This window comes from Phyllobates terribilis, unplaced genomic scaffold, assembly GCF_046119375.1.
Source record: "Phyllobates terribilis strain yellow unplaced genomic scaffold, ASM4611937v1 Scaffold_2__4_contigs__length_985480577, whole genome shotgun sequence".
Classification (NCBI taxonomy): Eukaryota; Metazoa; Chordata; class Amphibia; order Anura; family Dendrobatidae; genus Phyllobates; species Phyllobates terribilis.
The window spans coordinates 817402608-817414352 of record NW_027362762.1 but is presented as its reverse complement, the minus strand read 5'-3'; positions in this window follow the sequence as shown (position 1 = coordinate 817414352).

Below are 11745 nucleotides of genomic sequence, written 5' to 3'. Positions count from 1 at the left end.
TTCTACCAGTAACATGGGAACCCTCTACATTTCCAATGACAGATGGCAGATCTGAGTGGGGGCTGGTTTTGTGCGGGAAAAGTTAGGGTTTTTTTGGTAACATTTTGGAGTACAAAATATTTTTTGATCACTTTCAGTATGGTGGGATCACATTCTTGTGTTCTACGCTGAGCATTTATAACAGGGTTTCTGAGTAAATCTCACAAAAATGCGATTCAAATGAAATCCCCAGAGGAACCATCCATCATAATGAGGCAGATGGAGACACTTTGGACTCTGTTCGCCGTCTATTCCGGTGGTATCCATCTTTTTTTGCGTGCACAAAACTGTGGTTGCCCAAACTTGTGTGCTAAAAAGATGCATAAAATAATGTGACACCACTGTAACAGACACCAGAGTCCAAAGTGCCTCCATCTGCCTCTTTATAGTGAGTGGTTCCATTGGGAGTTTTGTCTGAATCGTGTTTTGTCTGAATCGCGTTTTCTCTGATTTACATAGAAACTCCAATGTAAGTGCTCAACAGAGAGCGCAGGATAAATGTGAATCGAGCCATATTCCAATTTTTGGGATATAGAATGAACAAATAGACAGTAGTACAAGAACAGTTTTTATTTTTGCGCCGCTCATTGTGCGGTATAAATTAATCTACGGGTCAGTGCAATTACAGCGATAGCAGATTTATATAGTTTTTTTTGTTTTGCTGCTGTCATGCAGTAAAAATGATTGTTTATAAAAAAAAAATATTTGTTTTTTTTGTCGCCATATTGTGAGAGCTATAATTTCTTTATCTTTTAACGAACAGAGCTGTATGAGGGCTTATTTTTCACAACGAGTTGAAGATTTTTTTGGAACCATTTTGGTTTACATACCAATTTTTGATTGCTTTTTACTAAGATTTTTCAGACACAGAATGAATAAAAAACAGCAATTCAGCTATTGGTTTTATACTGTACATTCTTTTGCACGGTTCACCATGTGGTAAAAGTGGTAAGACTGATTTATTCTTCTGGTCGGTATGACTGTATGATTACAGTGATATCAAATTCATATGACCCCCTGATTCATTTGCTGTTTTGGGGTAACTTTGTTTCTCCTATTTTCCTTTGTCAATCTCTTCTTAAGGGTATTATATAGACCTGTTTACCTATCAAAATATATTGGTTTAATTCACCTAATGGACATCTATGGCATACAGTATATGTTCCGTATGCATTTCATGTCCCTTTTGTTCAGGGATATTCACTGAGTATACATATTTTTGTACTGTTTGTACCTTTCTCTACGTGACCCCAGGTGTTCATGTCACTTATATTGATTGTCTATCATTATTTCTTGGGAATATTTTTAGCACACTTTTTTATTGCTATATTTTTTAATAATTTGTGTAATATTTATTATCCCGCACACATTTTTTGGTACACCAGTGCACTTATTTTGCACATATTCATTGTTAGTGCTAATGGCATTTATGTTCAATATTATTGCTATTATTATTGTAACAGGTTAACCCTTTTTATTTTTCATTTTTTATGTATCTCTTAGTACACTAGTGCACTAGCTTCGCACTTATTCACCCACAGTGCTTATGGTATTATGTCTAACATCATTGCTGTCATTAGTAATAGGTTATTTCATCCATCCTCTCTCTTGTAGCTTCTAATTCCATCTGACTTATATACCAGGTTCAAGCGTTTATTAGGATTACTATATATTATGTATTACGTTTTCCACCTCCTTTACACACGATGTGATATGGGTCCTGTCCAATAGCGATCCGGGCTCCCCCATTTTTTGTACACCTAGCGGTATTTGCTTGCTGCACACTTTACTTACTTCCTTTCCTTGGGCTTGTGCGCATGCGCATTCATGGCACTCAGTGTCTTCCGGCCTTGCGCACTCGGAACAGTGTGCATGCCACGTATGCGTTCCAAGCGCACAATCCTGAAGTCACCTTTTACATCTACGAGTTACTGAGGAATGCTTCATGTGCCGCCTTCCACCCATGGCAACAATTGGATATAAGGCTAAAAACTTTGATTAATGGCTATATATATAAGGAACACTGTCCCCTCCCTAGTTAACGCCCCTTGGAAGAAGCACTGGCGAAACGGCGTTGTCGGGGGTCCATCCACATGTAGATCTGCCTACTAACACTAAGTTCTAAGTGACAACTCCTTTCAAATCAGTACTAATGGGATTCAAAGCCTCCAAGCATTGCACTGTGCACTTTACGATGGGCTAGTCCCTATAATCTGTGTTTTATTTAATTCATGTTTACTGTTTCATGCCAATAGACTTTTCTATGCAAAACCTTGATTTATTAGGTTTCTTTTCTCCAGCACAATGCACCTTAGACGTGGGGTTATATATCTGTGTGGTTTAATTAGTGATCACCTAGAGTCATAGCTTATTTTCAAATAGCATTAGGCTCATCTGTATGTGGATTGGTTAACGGTTTCCCTTCCCTGCTATGTTTATATGTTGTTTTATTGATTTTAGCATTATCAAATTAATAGAATAGAGTGTGTTCTTAAACCACTAGTAAAGATTACACCCAGCTACATTCAGGACACAACAGACCTACTGAATAAACTAGCAGCAATAGGTCCTCTACCAGAAGGAACCATCCTGGCCACCATGTATGAGGAATCTTTGTATTCTAACATCCCACATCAGGATGGATTAAATGCCTGCAAAATATTCATAGAAAGTACAGGAATTGTTGCTGATTCTGTGGTCAAACTTACAGAATTCATCCTTACCCACAATTACTTTAAATTTGACAACAACATATATCTACAGGAAACTAGTACAGCGATGGGAAGTAAAATGGCTCCACAATACGCAAATCTTTTCATGGCCAAGCTTGAAAGTGACTTTTTGTCCTCATGCCCCAACAGGCCTCTGGCCTACTATCGTTTCATTGACAATATTTTAATCATCTGGACGGGGTCTGAGCAACAGCTGAAGACGTTCCATGAACACTTTAATCAATTTCATCCCACCATCAACCTAACACTCAACTACTCCTGTACTGAAATTAACTTTTTGGACACCTTCTTCAAGCTACAGAATAATGAAATAGAGACATCCTTGTACCGGAAACCAATCGACCGTCCTACATACCTTAAATGGGACAGTTTCCATCCAAAACACATAAAAAACTCTATTGTTTACAGACAAGCCATCAGATACAATCAGATATGTTCCAACCCTATGGATAGAGACAAACACCTTCATGGTCTCAGAAAGACCTTTTTGAACCAGGGCTACGATCCAAGAACAATTGAAAACCAGATTACAAGAGCCACGAGAATACCAAAGAATCACCTCCTACATTACAAAACCAAACAAGAAAGCAACCGGGTGCCTCTAGTAGTCACCTACAATTCAAATCTGGAGGTGCTAAGGAGGGCTGCACGGAAACTACAACCCTTACTACAAAAAGATGCCCGATTACAATCCATATTTCCAGACCCCCCACTTCTGTGTTTCAGGCAGCCCCCAAATCTAAGAAGCATCATTGTCAGAAGCTTTCTGTCATCTCCTCCAGCTACAGGTACCTTTCCTTGCAACCAGAAAAAATGTAAAACCTGTCCGTTTATAATGACCACAGACAAGATGATGATACCCAACTTACATCAGGACTATAAGATCCCAGGTACGTTCAGCTGTATCACATCTAACGTAGTGTACTTAATTATATGTACCAAATGTCCAGCTGGGGGTCTTTATGTAGGAGAGAGAGGGCAAAAACGTAGGAGAAGAATGAATCATCATCGCCACACAATAAAAGAAAAAAAAAATAGATCTACCTGCAGCCAAGCATTTTTGTTCCCCTGATCACAGCATAAAAGACATGAAATTACTGGTATTAAAAGGTAACTTCAAATCTCAAAGAGAAAGAAGAATCTCAGAATATAAACTGATGGTGACCTTTAAGACTTTCAGAGCAGGAATGAATGTGTCGCATGGATTTATGTCATTCTACATCAACTAAGGAATGTGCCCCTCAGACTTGTGAGGCCATCATAACACTGGACCTAGTCACAGGACAATAAAACCTTCACACTCCTTATCTATTAACTGCTAAAATATTTATAACAAGAACTGTTTACCTCTCCCATAATAACTCTGCTTTCCGTCACCTGTCGCATCTATTGCATTATTTCTGTGTCTTATTGTGAATAAATATGTGACTCTTCAGATTTTGTGGTTTACTAGCCTGATGAAGAGACCTGAGTAGTCTCGAAAGCTTTCAATTTGTTACTATCTTTTCAGTTAGCCATTAAAAGGAATCAAGCACTGAAGACTCTCAAATCAAAGCATTATCAAATAAATTTCTGAAGTTTTATTTCTGCGCATATTTCTATTCTGTGTCTATAATTTGATTTTAATATTGCAGCTGTGGGATTATATTTATTGTTGAAGTGGTATGCAGTGACTTACCTGGGACACTTGTGTTAATTGCTATATTCTAACTGAGACAAAACCGTGTATCAATAAAGGATATTTATTACACACAAGTCTACAGTTAATATACTACTAATCACCACACTAACACAGTGCACAATAATAACAATAGCAGACAGTGCTAATATACGATTAATTCCCAATTACCTAATTATACTTCCCACCCACTTGAGCTAAAAACATACATACAGTAATACTTATATCTAGTGTTGAGCGATACCTTCCGATATCAGGAAATATCGTATCGGATTGGATCGGACCGATACTCAAAAAGTATCGGATATCGCCGATTCCGATACCGGAAACCAATGCAAGTCAATGGGACACTAATATCGGAATGAAAATAAACCCTTTCTTTCCTTGTAGGTTAATTCTACATGAAGTAAAACAACTAAGAATAATGTAGAATGTATTATGCGAAAAGCCGGCAATTCATCAGCGCATATACCGGTACCCGACAATTTACAACAGAAAGAATAGAGCTTCACACATAGATTAGATAGATAGAAACATGTCAGTCACATATATATGAAGTACAGTGACAGTGTTGCTTACTGTACTTGTCATTTAGTGTAAAGGATTTATTTAAAAAAATAATAGTGTTTTCATGCACTGTCTCTTTAAAAAAGCCGGCCGGCAATTCAGCAGCGGTACCCGACAATTTATAACAGACAGAATAGAGCTTCACACATAGATTAGATAGATAGAAACATGTCAGTCACACATATAAGAAGCACAGTGACAGTGTTGGTTACTGTACTTGTCATTTAGTGTAAAGGATTTATTTAAAAAAATATTAGTGTTTTCATGCACCGTCTCTTTAAGAAAGCCGGCCGGCAATTCAGCATCTGTACCCGACAATTTAGAATAGAAGGAATAGAGAATCATACATAGATTCGATAGATAGAAACATGTCAGTCACATATATATGAAGTACAGTGATAGTGTTGATTACTGTACTTGTCAATTAGTGTTAAAATAAAGGATTTATTTAAAAAAAAATTGGCGTGGGGTTCCCCTTAATTTTAGTCTCTAGCGGAGGTTAAGCAGACAGCTGGGGCAGATGTTTGAAGCCTGGGAAGGGGGTAATACCCACGGAGCTTCCCAGGCTACTAATATCAGCCCCCAGCTGAATACCTAGCCCTTACTAGCTATTAAAATGGGGGACCCCCCAAAAAAAATTACGTGGGGTCCCCCCTATTTTAATAGCTAGCAAAGGCTAGGCAGACAGCTGGGGGCTGATATTAATAGCCCAGGAAGGGAGCCATGAATATTGGCCCCCTCCCAGGCTAGAAACACCAGCCGTCAGCCGCCCCAGAAATGGAGCATCCATAGGATGCGCCAATTCTGGCACTTAGCCTCGCTCTTCCCACTGCCCTGTAGCGGTGGCAGTGGGGTAATAGGGCTGGGGTTGATGTCAGCTTATAATGCCAGCTGACATCAAGCCCAGGTTAGTAATGGAGAGGCGTCTATAAGACACCCCCATTACTAACCCCATAGTGAAAGTTAAAAAAAAAACACAAACACCCAGAATAAAGTCCTTTAATTGAAATAAACACACAATTCTTTATTGTTCTAAATTAAACCATACTTACCGTCACGCCCATTCCAGCTGAAGCCAACGATCTCCTGCAATAAAAGAAAAATAATAAACCAACATCATCCTTACCTTTCCATGGTTCCCACGACGGCTCCAGCTCTGCTACATTAAGATGACAGGCTGGACCGCAGCAGAACGCTGCCATCCAGCCTGTCATCCCGCAGACACTGAGAAGCGCAGGCATGCTTGCGCTCCTCAGTGTCTCTCTGTGACGGCATCCAGATGAGCCGACAATGAACTCGGCTCACCTCATGCACGTCACTGACAGCGTGGGAGAATTCTCACGCTGAAGCGCTGAGTGCAGGAGAATTTTCCCACGCTGTCAGTGACGTGCATGAGGTGAGCCGAGTTCATTGGACATGACCTCACCTCATGCACGTCACTGACAGCGTGGGAAAATTCTCCTGCACTCAGCGCTTCAGCGTGAGAATTTCCCCACGCTGTCAGTGACGTGCATGAGGTGAACTCATGTCCAATGAACTCAGCTCACTTCATGTACGTCACTGACAGCGTGGGAGAATTCTCACGCTGAAGCGCTGAGTGCAGGAGAATTTTCCCACGCTGTCAGTGACGTGCATGAGGTGAGCCGAGTTCATTGGACATGAACTCGGCTCATCTTTATGCCGTCACAGAGAGACACTAAGGAGCGCAAGCATGCCTGCGCTTCTCAGGCTGTGTACCCACGTAGCGTTTTTCAAGCGTATATGCTGCGGAATTTCCGCAGCGTAAACGCTTGAAAAACGCATGTATATCCGCACCCCATGGTCCCCAATGGCATTCCGCAATGTCAATGCCCATGCTGCGGATTTTTCCACAGCGTATATGCTGCGGTCAAAAATCCGCAGCATGTTCATTAATTTTGCGGAAGCGCAGCGGAATCAATGTGCGGATGGTACCCAAGTCTGGATGAGAGGAGACTCTCATCCAGACCTGGGTACCAAAGAACCTGTAAAAAAAAGACTAAAATAAAGTTTATACTTATCTTCTGATGTTTTCCCTCCGTCGCGCTGTTGTCTGAAGGACCTGCCACGTCATTGAGTCATGTGACCCACCACATGACTCAATGACGTCACCGCAGGTCCTGCACACAACAGCGTGAGCCGCTCAAGCCTCCGGACGGGGCAGAGAATGCATCAGAAGGTGAGTATAAAGTTTATTTTTTTATTTTTTACCATTCTGAACAAGTTGTCAAGCACTTTTCCAAGTGATGCTTGGAGAAGTGTTTGATAACCTGCATGCGGAAATGCATGCAAAGACGCCTCACAAACGCTTCTACCTGGCGGGAAAACCGCATGTAATATCCGCATGCGATTTTCCCGCCAGGGAGAAGCGTAAAAAATATGCTTCAGGTCCGCAACGTGGACACATAGCCTTCCTATATAGTAGCCAGAAAAGGCAAAGCGGCTAGCCTTTGCTGGCTACAATTTATAGGGGGACCCCATGTCACTTTTTTTTGGGGGGGTCTTCCTATATAGTAGCCAGAAAAGGCAAGGTGGCTAGCCTTTGCTGGCTACAATTTATAGGGGGACCCCATGTCACTTTTTTTGGGGGGGGGTCTTCCTATATAGTAGCCAGAAAAGGCAAAGTGGCTAGCCTTTGCTGCCTACAATTTATAGGGGGACCCCATGTCACTTTTTGGGGGGGGGTCTTCCTATATAGTAGCCAGAAAAGGCAAAGTGGCTAGCCTTTGCTGCCTACAATTTATAGGGGGACCCCATGTCACTTTTTTTGGGGGGGGTCTTCCTATATAGTAGCCAGAAAAGGCAAAGCGGCTAGCCTTTGCTGGCTACAATTTATAGAGGGACCCCATGTCACTTTTTTGGTGGGGGCTTCCTATATAGTAGCCAGAAAAGGCAAAGTGGCTAGCCTTTGCTGGCTACAATTTATAGGGGGACCCCATGTCACTTTTTGGGGGGGGTCTTCCTATATAGTAGCCAGAAAAGGCAAAGTGGCTAGCCTTTGCTGGCTACAATTTATAGGGGGGCCCCATGTCACTTTTTTTGGGGGGGTCTTCCTATATAGTAGCCAGAAAAGGCAAAGTGGCTAGCCTTTGCTGGCTACAATTTATAGAGGGACCCCATGTCACTTTTTTTGGGGGGGGGCTTTCTATATAGTAGCCAGTAAAGGCTAAGCTAACTGCTGCGGCCTGGTATTAATAGCAAAGGAAGGGGCCATGGTTATTGGCTACTTCACAGACTATAACATCAGCCAACAACCGTCTGCTTTCCCTTTGCTAGTTATTAAAACTATGCGTGAGCCCACTTATTTTTTTTGGTTAAAAGATTTTATTAAAGTGAAAGATTATTGTACAGTGTATGTAGGTTCATTCACTGAAAGCTCCTGCATACGCTGTAAGGTTGATTTCTCACGTCCACATATCCACGTTAGTACAGATAAGTGTGACCGAGCATGCTTTGCAATGGGTCTGTGTGTGGGTCTCCGCTGTGTGTGGAAAATGGCATCAACACTCGTCCCGGAGATTGACGTGTGAAAGAACCGTACAATATAGGTGAGGGGTTAGTGTTGGTGTGTGTGCGTACATATCTCCATATGTTTATTTAATTATTTTTTTGGGGTTAATCTTTTATTCCTCCATTTTGTTTTTAAAATAATATTCACACACGTTATTATTCACTGTAGATTGAAAAATATCCCGAAATATGGGACCGAGCTAGTCCTGACTACAAAGACAAGCAGAAGAAAAAAGACGCCTGGGCCTCTGTGTTGAGCCAAATGTATCCCCAGTGGGTGAATGTGGAACGTGATGCCCAAGAGGAAATTAGTAAGTTTTGATTTTTACATTTATTTTTATATCTATTTATAATTGCACTTTTTGGTGTTAAAGCAGTTCATAAATTGTTTTGGTTTTGTCATTGCAGTGTATGATATTAAAAATCGGTGGAGATCGGTCACCGACCGGCTGGTGAAGTATGACCAGTCGGTGCAAAGTGGCTCATCACCAAAAAAAAGAAAATTTCCTTTTGCGGACGAGCTGGCCTTCATACTAACCAGTAGGAGTTTGCGGAGGTAAATTCCCAAAACATATTAATTGAAATGTTTCCAAAAATGTTGTATTTACATTGGGATTTACCTTTTATTATATACAGAACTGAAGGAAACATCAGGGCCCCAACAGTAGAAGAGGACACAAACACAGAGCAAGCAGAGGAGGAATCCGAGGACTTTTTCCAGCTTTCCTCACCGGATCCATCTGCTTCGGCATCTTCAGCATCTGGTTGTCCCTCACATTCTTTGTCCAATCCAGCGGACATCGGGACGGGTTTGGTGATTGATTCTCCTGCTCCTGCTCCAAGTGACGCTGGAAGCTCTGCTGGTGATGTGTTGAGGCCCACTGGGAGGGGGTCTGGTTCTGCTCATCTCGTGGCATCGAGAAGGGCGGGCAAAAAAAAGGCCAAAAGCCACGGGGGTGGGACTATTGTGCTTGAAGCACTCACAAATCGAACCCTCAGCCTTGTGGAAAGGGCATCCCAGGAAGATGCCATCGATAAATTTTGCTCAGCCCAAGCTGCCCGCATCAGATCTCTGGCACGAGATAGGCAGAACATGTACATGACTGCAGCAGGCGCTATGGTCATGGCAATTGAAGAGGCAGCAGTTATGCCCTCGCCCCCAGCCGTAGTATGCGGAATATTTAATTGTTTCAAACCCAGTGTGCCTCCACCACGACCAGCAGCTGCAACCCAGCGTTTTGGGCAGGTTGCTGCAGCATACCGTCCAGAAGATATGCAACCAAGTTATGGTCGCCAAATGGCTCATGGTGCATCATCATTTGTCAGAGGACCATCCCCCAACTCTACTTTTTCTCAAGAAATGTTTCCTGGGTACAGCTTTGAAGAAGACCTTCAAAACATGTAGTTAAATAATTTTACCCCTCCCTGTCAGCATTTTTGGACCCTAGCAAATACAGACAGCACCTGTAGGTCGATAGATACACAATGTTTTAGAGAATCAGACAATTAACAAAGACCATTTCTTATGGTCACCTATACCAGGCTTCAGGCGTAGGGGACTGTAAGAAAAGGTGTTTCTTTTTATATAATTAAACAACCTACAGGTGCTGCCCGTATTTTAGGGCCCAAAACTGATTACAGGACAGGTGTGCTGTACACAGTGTGTAATTTCTTCCCAAGTTATGGGCAATGTTTGTCCGATTAAATTTTCTAGAAGTTTGTTGTTTTTTGTTTTTACAAAGTTTTTTACAGTTATTCTATATTACGTATTAAAAAAATTATTTAAACTATCTGTTAATTTTTCTTTTCAAGTGTATATGTGGTTGGATTGGGTTGTAATGAAAAAGTGTTCCCCTGATCTGCACTCACCATAGCGCAGGTCAGAGGAACTCTACATTTTTGAAATTTGTTCAAACTAATCTACGTATGTGGTCGGCTGTACACAGTCGTTTTTAAATTAGAAATATACTTTGATATTTTGGACCACAACTATTTTTTGGATGAATACTACTCTCAACACTGTTATTTGCTAGTTCTGCTCTTAGCGCAAGCAAATAACAATGGTGAGGGTTGACTTTAGCAGACAGTACTTGTGAAGAGCGCTCTAGGTAGTAATGCCAATTTACAGGCTCTGGTCTTTGTGGGTTGTTCACTTTTGCGTTGACGTATTGTCGGAAAACAAAACGTAGAAGGTTGCAATTCAAGAAATATTTTAGACAAATTTAAGTTTAACCAAAATTTATTTTTTTTAGAAACATTTTTTTTTACATTTTTATTTAAAAAAAAAGGAGGAAATTCTTCTTTTATTGTTCATCAGATCTTCTCTGCTGGTCAGGCTGCTCAACACCAGCACAGGAGTATAGCCAGTGCACGGCACCTTCAGGACTCATGAAGTAGTCAGCGAAGGTTTCTCGCACCCTGGCACCAGAGTTGGATGGCCTTCCCTGACCGGAGTTGACAACTGGAATTAATTCAGATAGCTGTGACTCCTCATCTTGCTTGGTGCTGTACTCACGAGCATAGTTGTGGAGTACACAGCATGCCTTAATTACAGTGTCAACGGTCTCCGTATCCAACTGGATGGCAGTGTGAAAGATCCTCCACTGACTACACATGATTCCGAAGGTGCATTCCACATATCTGCGTGCACGACTCAGCCGATAATTGAAAATCCTCCGCCGGGCATTCAGTGCCCTTCGTGGGTATGGGCGCAGCAGGTTGGTCTGTAAGGGAAATGCCTCATCCGATACCATCACAAAAGGAACTGGATGTGTGGAACCCGGCAAAGGTCTTGGGGCTGGGAGCGTTACGCCATCTTGAAGAATTTGCAGCCCAATCTGTGATGATCTAAACACCCGAGAGTCCCCAGTACTGCCATAAGCACCAACGTCAATGGCAACAAATTTGAAATGTGCATCAGCCACTGCCATCAGGACCACAGAAAAATATTTCTTATAATTAAAGAAGCGTGATCCTGATCGTGGTGGCTGCTGAACTCTCACATGTTTGCCATCGACAGCACCAATGCAGTTTGGGAAATTGGCCACAGTTTGAAAGCCTGCTGCGACCTGCAGCCAAGTCTCCTCGGTTGGAGAAGGCATCACGATGGGCTGCAACTTCTGCCAGATGACGGTACATGTGCACCTCACAATTCTGGAAATGGTGGATTTACCAACCCTAAATTGGAGGTGCAGTGATGTA